This window comes from Chiloscyllium punctatum, chromosome 13 (assembly GCF_047496795.1).
Source record: "Chiloscyllium punctatum isolate Juve2018m chromosome 13, sChiPun1.3, whole genome shotgun sequence".
NCBI lineage: Eukaryota > Metazoa > Chordata > Chondrichthyes > Orectolobiformes > Hemiscylliidae > Chiloscyllium > Chiloscyllium punctatum.
This window is the reverse complement of record NC_092751.1, coordinates 85494134-85506707: the sequence shown is the minus strand read 5'-3', so window position 1 is coordinate 85506707 and position 12574 is coordinate 85494134. Positions and strand designations below refer to the sequence as shown.

The window sequence follows — 12574 nt, the reverse complement described above, 5'->3', positions numbered from 1 at the left end:
ACTCCAGAACACAGAGACACACACACACAGACACAGAGACACACACCTTGTCATCTTCATAATGGCTATCACAATCTGTGCAAAAACAGAGTCTTTAATTTTGTCCTTTTGTTACTTTTGTTACATCTGTTTGAAGTAGAAGTCAAACCTTTCACTTTGTCATTTAGAGGTGGGAATGCTCTCAGTAAGCCAAAAGCTCTTTTTAATGAAAGTATCATGAAATACATCAGATAAATATTTTAATTCAACTTATTAACGTTCACAGAATTGTCAAAACATTATGGTACAGAAGGAGGGCTTTGGACTTGCCTTGCCCACACCGGCTGTCCAAAATATCCTGATGACTTAGTGCTATTCTCCTGCCTTTTCCCCATCTCCTTACATATTATTTCTAATCAAATAATCACCTAATGCCATCTTAAATGCCTGAACTGAATCTGTCTGCAGCACACTTTCAGCTTCATGGCAATACATACTGCTTCCCAGTATCCAATTATACATTAGTTTTGGGAAGCTATTAGATTTGCCAATCCTAAGAGCGTAATGGAGCACTTGAACCAATATATGTAGTAACTCAGTACTCTGGCAGCCTTAGGACAGGACCTTTGTCAGATCATAGAATTGCTGGACCACAGGAAGTCACCTATCACAGTCAGCACAGGAATGTTAAACATGTTTTAAAAACATTGTGCAATGTTAAATGAGAAGTAAAAGAGATTTAGTGATCTCTTCACCTGCCAATACAATTCCAGAAAATAGGAAGTATTCTTCAGAAAAAAGTGAATGCACCGCAGAGTTGAACAGGCAGGAAACCCAAAGGTTTCTGGATTGCAAGTGCAGCCTGTATGAACTGATTAGAAAGTCAGCATGGCTTTAAGGGTAAATCATGTCAGACTAACCCACCTGAACGTTTGAAGGTCATGAGTGCCTATTGTGTTATCTAAATAGCCATACAGGAAGCACTATAAAATGGCCAGAGCAATAGGTTATTTGCAAAGATAGGAGCACACAAAATTGGAAATAACCTATTGATTTGGTTTGGAAATTAGCTGCGAGTTAAAGTATAGAGTTAAAAAGTCAGGTTGGCAGCAGGTTTCAGGAGATGTTTCCTAGGATTGCTTTCAGGCTTAAACATTTCACTACATTTATGGTTTATTTGTATGAAGGAATCGAGAGTTGCATATCCAAATATGTAACTACACTAATGGCTTGATGGTAAGAAGCAGAGGGTAACATTGGAAGAATCTTATCCGACTGGAGACCTATGACTCATGGAGTGCCTCAGGGGTTGGTGCTGGGCTCATTGCTGTTTGTGATCTATACGAATGTTATAGATTTGGACAAGAATGTACAAGACGTGATTAGTAAGTTTGCAGATGACACGAAAATAGGCGGCATCTGGACATTGAAGAAGGTTATCAGAAATTGCAGCAGGACCTTGATCAGTTGGGGAAGTGGGCCAAGAAATGGCAAATGGAGTTTAGTATGGATAAGTGCAAGGTCTTGCAATTTTGGAAAGTTAAATTAAGGTAGTTTCATTGGTGAATGGTAGGGCTTTAAGGAGTGTAGTAGAACAGAAGGACCTTGGAGTTCAGGTGCAAGGTTCTCTGAAAGTGGAGTCACAGGTAGACAGGGCAGTGAAGAAGGCTTTTGGCACAGTGGCCTTCATTGAAGTTGGGAAGTTATGTTGCAGTTATACAGGATGTTGGTGGGGCTGCAGTTGGAATACTGTGTTCAGATTTGGTCACCATGCTTTGGAAAGATGTTACAAAACAGGAATGAAATTTACAAGTATGTTGCCAAGATTCAAAGGTCTAAGTTATACAGACTTTTTCTTTAAAGCATAAAAGACTAAAGGGAGGATATTATACAAGGGTAAGATTATGAAAAGCATGAATAGGATGAATGCACTCTCTTTTTCCCAGTGCTGGGGAACTGAGGACTAGAGATCATCAGCTTAAGGTGAGAGGGGAAAGAAAAAAAGAGAACTTGGGGGCAATGTTTTTTACACAGAGGGTGGTATACATATGGAATGAGCTGCCAGCGGAAGTGGTTGAGGTGGGCCCATAACCAACATTTAAAAGGCATTTGGTCAAATACATGGATAAATCCAAATCAATGATTTAGATGAGAGCATAAGTTAGTAAGTTAATAAATGACACCAAAATTGGAGGTGTAGTGGACAGCGAATAAGGTTATCGCAGATTACAACAGGATCTTGATCAGATGGGTTGAGAAGTGGTAGATGGAGTTTAATTCAGATAAATGCGAGGCACTGCATTTTGGGAAAGCAAATCTTAGCAGGACTAATACATTTAGTATGCTTTGTTTTATTGATCAGAGCATTGAGTACAGAGGTTGGTAGGTCATGTTGCAGCTGTACAGGACATTGGTCAGGCCACTATTGGAATATTGCATGCAATTCTGGTCTCCTTCCTATCAGAAAGATGTTGTGAAACTTGAAAAGATTCAGAAAAGATTTACAAGGATGTTGTCAGGGTTGGAGGATTTGAGTTATGGGGAGCAGTTGAACACGCTGGGGCTGTTTTCCCTGGAGCGTCGCAGGCTGAGGGGGTGACTTTATAGAGCTTTACAAAATTATGAGGGGCTTGAATAGGATAAATAGTTAAAGTCTTTTCCCTGGGGTCAGAAGTCCAGAACTAGAGGGCATAGGTTTAGGGTGAGAGGGGAAAGATATAAAAGAGACCTAAGGGGCAACTTTTTCACCCAGAGGGTGGTACATGTGTGGAATGAGCTGCCAGAGGAAGTGGTGGAGGCTGGTACAGTTGCAACATTTAAAAGACATTTGGATGGGTATATGAATAGGAAGGGTTTGGAGGGATATGGCCGTGTGATGGCAGATGGGACTAGATTGGGTTGGGATATCTGGTTGACATGGACGGGATGGACTGAAGGGTCTGTTTCCATGCTGTACATCTCTATGACTCTATAAGAATATAAGTGCAGGGAAATGGGGTTAGCGTGGATGGACATTTTGGTCGGCATGGACCAGTTTAGGCCAAACGGCCGGTCCCCCTGCTGTAGGACTCTATGACTCTATAACTAATATTTGCTTGGTAGTAGACAGAGCAAGATGAGAAGTTTCAAGAGTATGTATCTTTTTTCAATTAAGTATCATTGTGAATGTTATTAAGAGAGACATTAATAGGATAGTTGGGAGTAGGATGTTATAAAAGAAGATAGATTTCATGTGGGCTAAACTAAGCTAAACATAGTTATACATTAACAAGTGAGAGGGTATCCACTTTGGACTTAATAAGAATTCTGGCCATACCCCTTCCAAAGAAATGACTTCATTTTCAGGATATATTAACTTATCTTCAATTTATGGATGTAGCCATTGGCTTCATCAGTATGATTATTACAGCTTGGAACTTATTCATGAGGAAATAATGCATTAGTGACATATATACACTGGAATATAGATAATTACTGGATGATCTGCTCATGATATTTAAAACGTTAAATGGGTTTGTTAGGATAGACAGAGAAATTATTTCCTCAGTGGAGCAGCTGTGGCTCCCTTGCATCTTGCTTCTAAACTACAAGGTGCTAGGTTCAATTATTCAACCCCAAAACCAGGGCTTCAATGCAACAATCCAACATGGCGTCAAGGGACTAAGTGAATGCTGTTAAGCTGAAAGTCCATGTTTTAGAAGGGATGCTCGACTAGGACCTCACCTCCCTGCTCGGATGGATGCAAAGAAATTCAAGGATAGCTGATAAGCTTTTTGTGTTGTTATACCAGAGGACATCGCACAAGAAAGCTACTTCCTTTGTGACAGAATCTGGAACAAAGGGACACAACCTTAAAAGACCATTCAGGAGCAAACTCTGAAAGCACTGTTTTCTCATTTTGGGTAACAGAACATTATAACATGGAACATTACAGCACAAGAATAGGCCATTCGGCCTACCCATCTGTGCCAACCATGATGCCATTCTAATCTCATCCTATCTTCCTGCACAAGGTCCATACCCTCTATTCCCTGCCAGTTCATGTGATTGTACAAATTAGTCTTAAATGTTGCTATTGTATCTGCTTCTATCACCTCTCCCGGAAGAATGTTCCAGGCACCTACCAACCCCATGTAAAAAAAAACTTGCCTCACACAGCTCCTTCAAACCCCCCCACTTCATACATATGCCCCCTAGTCTTTGAAAAAGACTATCCACCCTATCCACGCCTCTCAATTTCATATATTTCTATCAGGTCACCCCTCAGCTTCTGCTGCCCTTGCAAAAATAATCCAAGTCTGTTCAACCTTTCTGAGAGCTAAATCTGGGGCTCTCTTACAAAAGGCTGTGATTCTAGGGCAATTATTGCTTTCAAGACTGACATAGTTAGATTTTTATTAGGCTAAAATGTCAAGCAATATGGAGCAAAATAGGGAGAATAACAAAGTCAAGGCACAGATTAGCCACTATCTAACTGAACAGCAAAAGAAAATATTCAAAAGCCTATTGCTGTTCATTGTGATTCTGTGAAATTGTATATCCTGGGATTAAAAATGATTGCTTTGTGATCTGAAAAGGATATCATGTTTCTCTGTGCTTCCAAGGTATTTCTTCAATGTTTCCAAAGGTAGATCGGAACACTTTGTAGTTAGGCCAGTTATAAATTAAAAGCTGCCTTACTTCACAGAGAAATAAACTGACAAAGTTAGTCAAAGCAAAGTCCAACTGTGTGACTACTTTCCTCAAAAAATAAGAAAGAAAATTAATAGACCATGTCTGGTCCCTTTCATGGCTAACTTATTTCTTTTTAGCATTTATTTCCACACTACAAAGCAAAACCCGATCTCCCACATTTTAAGGTTCTCACTCCAGGACCAAAACCATTAATCCTTTATTCAAATTTTACTGACTCTCCATACCTGCCCTTTTTCCTTTCTGCTTGCCTTCGCTGTCAGGAAAGAGTTGTGAATTTGATTTCCTCCCTTCCACTGCAAACCAATTGATATGGAGATATCAATAAAAAAAAACTGACAAACAAAGCTCTCCTGGGTGTAGATGTAAGGTCTTTTCATGCCTTTGGTCATAAGTTACTCCTTATTTCTATAACACCCTAAGAACAACAAGGTGGACACATTATAATTTCAGGATGTTTCCTGCAGGCATCCTACTTTTTTGCTGTAATTTCCAAAATAACTGGAAGAGGAGACAGTGGCATACTGGGAATGTCACTGGACTATTGATGCAGAGGCACCAGTTAAATCCTACAATGACAACTGGTGGAATTTAGAATCAACAAAACTGGAAATGAAAGCTAATTTCAGTGATGATTATTATGAAACTATTATCAATTGTCATTAAAAACCCACCTGGTTCACTGATATTTCGAGGAAATCTGCTGTCCTTTCCTGCTGACACACATGTGACTCCAGACTCAAAGCTACCTAGTTGGCTTTTAATTCCTCTCCTGGGTAATTACGATGGGCAACATATGCTGATTTTTGTAGTCATTCCAATAGCAAATGGAAGAATGAAAAAGCAAACAAACCTGGTCTTTCTGGACAAAATATTGCATTATTCAAAAATGCAATGTCCTGTAATTTTATTTCTAACTTCAATCAAAACCTATTAATTTGAGTGAGTAGGTTAATGATCAACTACAGCAAATCAACATAAAATGTGGACAAGTACTGAATGAAGTCTGATAACTGCTCTATAATAACACGTTATAACTTTTTTGATTATGTATCCATAAATTCATCTATTTACTCTTGGTCATTAATCTTTGCATCTTAGTTATATTTCCCTCCTCGTGCATGTGTTATTCATTATTTCCTCCAATATGTAATACTGTAATATATATTTTTTCGCATTTTATTTGGTTTTACCTTCCCAGCTGTATAACAGATTCTTCCCCAACAGTGTTTCTTATTTTTGTTATTGAAAGACTTCTTTTCAGATGATTAAGTAATCACAGATCAGCCACTGAAGTTACAAACTACATACTATCCTTTACACATAAGTGCTGTAGTTCGCTCTACAGAATCTGTCTTGGCAAGGTCACACAGAAAGCTGGAGCAGGGGCAAAGTGCAGAAGATTGGTGGGGTTTAGCTGATTAACAAACTGGCCTAAACCGGTTCTGTAATTTCTAGATTGTAGATTTATTTTGATTTCAGAATTATAAACAATAGGTTAGTTGCAGTGGTACAAAATGCAGTGGAGTAGTCAGTGATTTTGGTAAGGGGAGCTCTATTTTTGAGGTAAAAACAATGACTGCAGATGCTGGAAACCAGATTCTGGATTAGTGGTGCTGGAAGAGCACAGCAGTTCAGGCAGCACCCAAGGAGCTTTGAAATCGACGTTTCGGGCAAAAGCCCTTCATCAGGAGCTCTATTTTTGTCAACCTTCAAAATGGCTTAGCTGCAATGGCTGGAGATGACCTTAGTTCAAGGGACTCAAAATGTACATTAGCTTGGTTGAAGATGAGGAATAGTGGGTGAAGGATTTAGATTTATTGTCACATTTATAGAAAATTACAGTGAAAATTGTTTCTCGTGTGTTAAACGCGTGTTGCCACACTGAAACATGAATATAATGAAAGATTTTACTGCAATAAAGTTCATCTTTCTCTTTTCTTTTTGTTCCTCCTCCACTGCTCCCCCAGATGCTGCTTGACATTGGGCAGGGTCTCTGTACTGGGGTCTAGGGTTTCGATTATGGGCCCTCCTCTGCCATTACCACAACTGCCACATCTGAACTGGAGTCCTGGTCTCATTTACCTTGTTCCCCATTTACCACTCCTCCAAACAATGCCACCAAATATTGGTCACTGGAGCCCTGGCTCCAGACTCCTCCAACACTGAAGCTCCAGCCTAGTGGGAGTTTCTATAGGCCCCCTTATGGTAACCACAATGGGAGACAAAGTATGCAAGAATAAATATCGATTGCTTGTGATTAAGACTCAGCAATTGGGACACTTTAATCGACACATAACATGGAAAAAATTGGCAATAGTAGTTTAGATGAGAAGTTTTCAAGATAATTTGTTTGAGCAGAAAATTCCGGAGGTGGTTTACAAGATGCATTAGTATTAACTTTCCGAAATTCTCTAGACTCTGGAAACTTTCCACCAGACTGGAAAGCAGCAATTATAATCCTTCTATTCAAAAGAGAAGGGAGGCAGGTAACATAAAACAACAGACCAGTTAGCTTAATGTCTGTAATGAAGGAAGCATGAGAATGAGGGAAGTAATTATAGCTGTGCATTTAGCAATACTTAAGATAATCACAAGCAGAGTGAGCATGGTTCTGTGGAAAGGAAATCATGTTTAAACAATTTGAGTTACTTGAAGGAGTGACATTTGCAGTGGATAAAAAGAAGCCTGGTAACATACTGTACTTGGATTTCCAAAAGGCATTTGGCAAGGTACCACATAAAAGGTTTTGTGCAATGCAGGTGCTCATGGCACAGGGGGCAGCATACCAGCATAGATAGAGGATTGGCTGGGTGCAGAAAACAAGTATGCAGAAACAGGTCTTTGTGTGATTGTACCCCTGTGGGGTCTCACAGGGTTACTACTGAGGTTTCAATGTTTTACAATTTACATCAATACCTTAGATGATGAGCAAAAGGCATAGTACCTCGATATGCAGATGACACCAAGATGGACAGGAACGCATGCTGTAAAGAGGACATATGGTAGTTGTAGACAGAATATAGATAGATTGGGTGAACAAGCAAAAATGAGGCAGATGGAATATAATGTGGGGAAAAATGTAAAGTTGTTCACTTTGGCAGGAAGAATTTTAAAAAGTAAAGTATCACTTAAACTGTGAACAATTACAGAATTCTGAAGTTTAGAAGGATACAGATGTTCAAGCACGAGTCACAATAAATAGTTAAAAGGTTAATGGAAATATTGTCCTTTATTACAAGAGGAAATTTAGCATAAAAGTAAGGATTGCCCTGCTTCAGTTATACAGATGAGAACACATTTCAAATAATTGTACAATTTTAGTCTCCTTATTTAAAGGAGGAAGTAAATGTGTGGAGGGAGTTAACTAGATTGACATCTACCCTGTCTACCCCGTTAAAAAAATGTGTTCATTTCCATGAGATTGCCCCTCATTCTTCTAAACTCTCGAGAATATAGGCCCAGTCTCCTCATAAGCCAGTCTCACCTTTCTAAGAATCAGGCTGGTTAACCTCTGCTGCATTCCCTTTACAGGATTTGGATATAAATGTATTTGTCCATAGGCAAAGAAACCAGATTGCTCACAACGCTCAGGCGTAGTGTCACTAGACTTACTTACTCTCAGATTTCTGCCTATAAACAAATTCTCAACCCATGCCAGTGTATTACCACCAAGTCTGTGCACTTTCATTTGTTTACTAATCTCCCCTATGGCACTTTAAGAAAAATCTTTAGAAAATCCAAATATATACATTCACTGACACTCCCTTCAATGGCTCTGCTAGTAATATCCTCAAAAATGCAGTCTGGTTTGTCAAACATGATTCTCACTTCACAAGTTCAAGTTGACTCTATCCCAATCAGACATTTAATTTCTAAAAATCTAGCAATCACATCCTTTATAGTAGATTCTATAATAATTCTAGTATCATCTTGTAGGTCCCTTACCTCTGGAGGTTCTAGTATCATCTCTGGTACAGGTCAATTAAATAATATCTAGATTCTAGTATTTTCTTCCTAGTTTCCCGTTTTCTCGCACCCTCCTTCCGAAAAATTGTGGGGTCACACTTGCAATCTTCCAATCTGGAGGCATTACTGCAATATTAATAAGATTTTGAAAGATGATCACGAACACATCCCCCATCCCTGTAGCTACTTCTTTCAACATTCTAGGGTGAAGATCATCAGGTTCTGGAGAATTGTCAATTTTCAATTTCATTTATTTCTCTAATCTTTTTACTAATATTAATTTCTTTCAGTTTCATATTTTCACTAGTCCCTGGGATCTTAATTTTCTCATGAACACTTTGTTTGACTGCCTCTGTGAAGAGAGACAAAAATCACTTACTCAGCTTCTCTGCCATTTCTCTATTTCCTATTATGAATTATCCTGTCTCTGCCTGTAATGGATCTACATTTGTCTTTGCTAATCTTTTCCTTTTTACATATCTATAGGAGCTTTATTTTATACTCATATTCTATTCTCTACTTCTTTACCAATGTCTTGGTCATAGTGACATAGAGTCATAGTGGTGTATAGACAGAAACAAACCCTTCACCCCAACTCATCCATGATGAACAGGCATCCTAAACTGAACTCGTCCTATTTGATTGTATTTGGCCCATATGGTATTAGAGGTGATTTCCTTGAATTCCAGGAGCAGCAATTACTGTTTTATACGCTGTTGCAATGTTTTGGAGCTTTGGAGAAAAAAAAAGTTGAAACAACCTCAGTTTTAAAAGGGAGAGGAACAGACAAAGGAAGCACATGGTAAGGTCAGTGCAGGAGAGAGAGAGAGAAAGAAACTGACAAAGCAGCAAACCTGCACAGTTACTGCCTTTGCTGTTTGAATTCATGTATCGCTGGACATCCAAGTACATCTGGGAAAATTAACAAACAGTGAAATTCACAACTAACCTTGGAGGAACCTGGTTGGAAGAGGTCACAGCACAGAAACAGAAGTGAATATTTAAGTGTGGTCTTACAGTAAGTCTGCAGTAGTGAGTAGAGTAGGTTCTTTCTTGATTATATGTTTTATGAGATATGTCTCTTGATTAAACTTAAAATATAAGGCATCAATATTACTTTAACCTGGAGCAGTATTTTGTAGAGAAATAAGAGAGTGCTATTTTCTGGGTGTGTAGATTGTGAAGGAGCAAAAATGGCCTTTAGTAGAGTGATATGCTCTTCTTGTCAGATGTGAGAGTTTAGGGAGAGTTTACAGGTTACTGAAAATTATATCTGCAATAAATGCCATTGATCGTGAATCTTATTAGATTGAATGGATTGGTTGGAGAGACAGTTAGAGGCAATGAGGAATTTACAAGAGCAAGGGGATGTGATGGATGGCAGTTATAGGAAGGGGGAAATGTCGCAGATACAGTCACATAGATGGGTTAACTCCAGGAAAGGTAAGAGAGGTATGCAGTTAGTGCAGGAGTCTTCTGTGACTATCCCCATTTCAAACAAGTATGCTGTTTTGGAAAATGAAGGGGGTGATGGATTCTCAGGGGAATGTAGCACGAACAGCCGAGTTTCTGGTATTGAGACTGGCTCTAATGCAATGAGGGATACGTCAGGTTCCAAGAGATCAATTGTGTTAGGTGACTGTCTAGTCAGAGGTATAGACAGACGTTTCTGTGGCCAGTAGTGAAAAATAGAATGGTGTGTTGCTTCCCTGATGCCAGGATCAATGATGTCTCAGAGAGGGTGCAGAATGTTCTCAATGGGGAGAGGGGCCAGCAGAAGGACATTGTACACATTGGAACCAACGACATAGGAAGAGAAAAGGTTGAGATTCTAAAGGGAAATTACAGAGAGTTAGGCAGGAATTTAAAAAGGGGGTCCTCAAGAGTAGTAATACCTGGATTACTCCCAGTGCCATGAGCTAGTGAGGGCAGAAATAGGAGGATAGAGCAGATGAATGCATGGCTGAGGGGCTGGTGTATGGGCGAAGGATTCACATTTTTGGATCATTGGAATCTCTTTTGGGGTAGAAGTGATCTGTACAAGAAGGACGGATTGCACCTAAATTAGAAGGGAACTAATATACTGGCAGGGAGATTTGCTAGAGCTGCTCAGGAGGATTTAACCTAGTAAAATGGGGGAGGTGGGGGGGATCCAGGGAGATAGTGAGAAAAGAGATCAATCTGAGACTGGTACAGTTGAGAACAGAAGCGAGTCAAACAGACAAGGAGAAAGCAGAGCACGAGGCTGAACTGATAACTGTATTTTTTTCAATGCAAGGGCCCTAACAGGGAAGGCAGATGAACTCAGGGCATGGTTAGGAACATGGGACTGGGATATCATAGTAATTATAGAAACATGGCTCGGGGATGGACAGGATTGGCAGCTTAATGTTTCAGGATACAAATGCTACAGAAAGGATAGAAAGGGAGGCAACATTAACGGAAGTTATTTGGGTGGAACTGTGAAATAAGAAAGGGATGATCACCTTATTGGGATTGTATTATCGACCCTCTAATAGTCAGAGGGAAATTGAGAAACAAATTTGTAAGGAGATCTCAGTTATTTGTGAAAATGTTAGGGTGGCTATGTTAGGGGATTTTAACTTTCCAAACATAAACTGGGACTGCCATAGTTTTAAGGGTTTAGACAGAGAGGAATTTGTTAAGTGTGTACAAGAAAATTTTCTGATTCAGTATGTGGATGTACCTCCTAGAGAAGGTGCAAAAACTTGACCTACTCTTGGCAATTAAGGCAGGGCAGGTGACTGAGGTGTCAGTGGGGGAGTACTTTGGGGCCAGCAACCATAATTCTATTAGATTTAAAATAGTGATGGGAAAGGATAGACCAGATCTAAAAGTTGATGTTCTAAATTGGAGAAAGGCCAATTTAGACAGTATTAGGCAAGAACTTTCAAAAGTTGATTGGGGGCAGATGTTCGCAGGTAAAGGTACGGCTGGAAAATGGGAAGCCTTCAGAAATGAGATAACAAGAATCCAGAGAAAGTATATTCCCGTTGGTTGAAAGGAAAGGCTGGTAGGAAGAGGGAATGCTGGATAACTAAAGAAATTGAGAGTTTGGTTAAGAAAAAGAAGGAAGCATATGTCAGGTATAGATCGAGTGAATCCTTAGAAGAGTATAAAGGCAGTAGGAATATACTTAAGAGAGAAATCAGGAAGGCAAAAAGTGGACATGAGATAACTTTGGCAAATAGAGTTAAGGAGAATCCAAAGGGTTTTTACAAATACATTAAGGACAAAAGGGTAACTCGGGAGAGAATAGGAACCCTCAAAGATCAGCAAGGCAGCCTTTGTGTGGAGCCGCAGGAGATGAGGGAAATACTAAACGAGCACTTTGCAACAGTAGTTACTGTCGAAAAGGATATGGAAGTTTTTTTAAAGTAACAAAGAGGACTGATGAGGGCAAAGCAGTAGATGTAACCTGTACAGACTTCAGTAAGGCATTCGACAAGGTTTCCCGTGGGAGACTGGTTAGCAAGGTTACATCTCACGGAATACAGGGAAAACTAGCCATTTGGTTACAGAACTGGCTCAAAGGTAGAAGACAGAGGGTGGTGGTGGAGGGTTATTTTCAGACTGGAGGGCTGTGACCAGTGGAGTTCCACAAGGATCGATGCTGGGTCCTCTACTTTTTGTAAATGATTTGGATGTGAGCATTAGAGGTATAGATAGTAAGTTTGCCAAAATTGGAGGTATAGTGGACAACGAAGGTTACCTCAGATTACAATGGGATCTTGATCAGATGGGCCAATGGGCTGAGAAGAATTACAAGAAAGATGAAATTGCAAAAGGAAGCATTATAAGGGGCAACATGCACTTCTTTTTTGGACTATAAGTTGGAATGGAAGTCGGATTGCAACATAGCTGAAATGCCAGGAGAGGTTTAGAACTTGGAAAAATCAAGTTGTGTACAGTT

General features: G+C 39.6%; 1 protein-coding gene across 8 annotated transcripts in view; it reads right to left on the bottom strand.

Annotated features, from left to right (window-relative positions):
* The window catches only part of shld2 (shieldin complex subunit 2), a 98574-nt gene that overhangs the window by 77551 nt on the left and 8449 nt on the right, over positions 1–12574 (bottom strand). For 2 of the 8 annotated variants that reach the window (XM_072583068.1, XM_072583071.1), the window contains exon 2: positions 8620–8766. The exons of the other annotated variants lie outside the window; for them this stretch is intronic. The gene's annotated coding sequence lies outside the window, so the exon portion shown is untranslated. The remainder of the gene's footprint in view (positions 1–8619; positions 8767–12574) is intronic. 8 annotated transcript variants of the gene reach the window in all.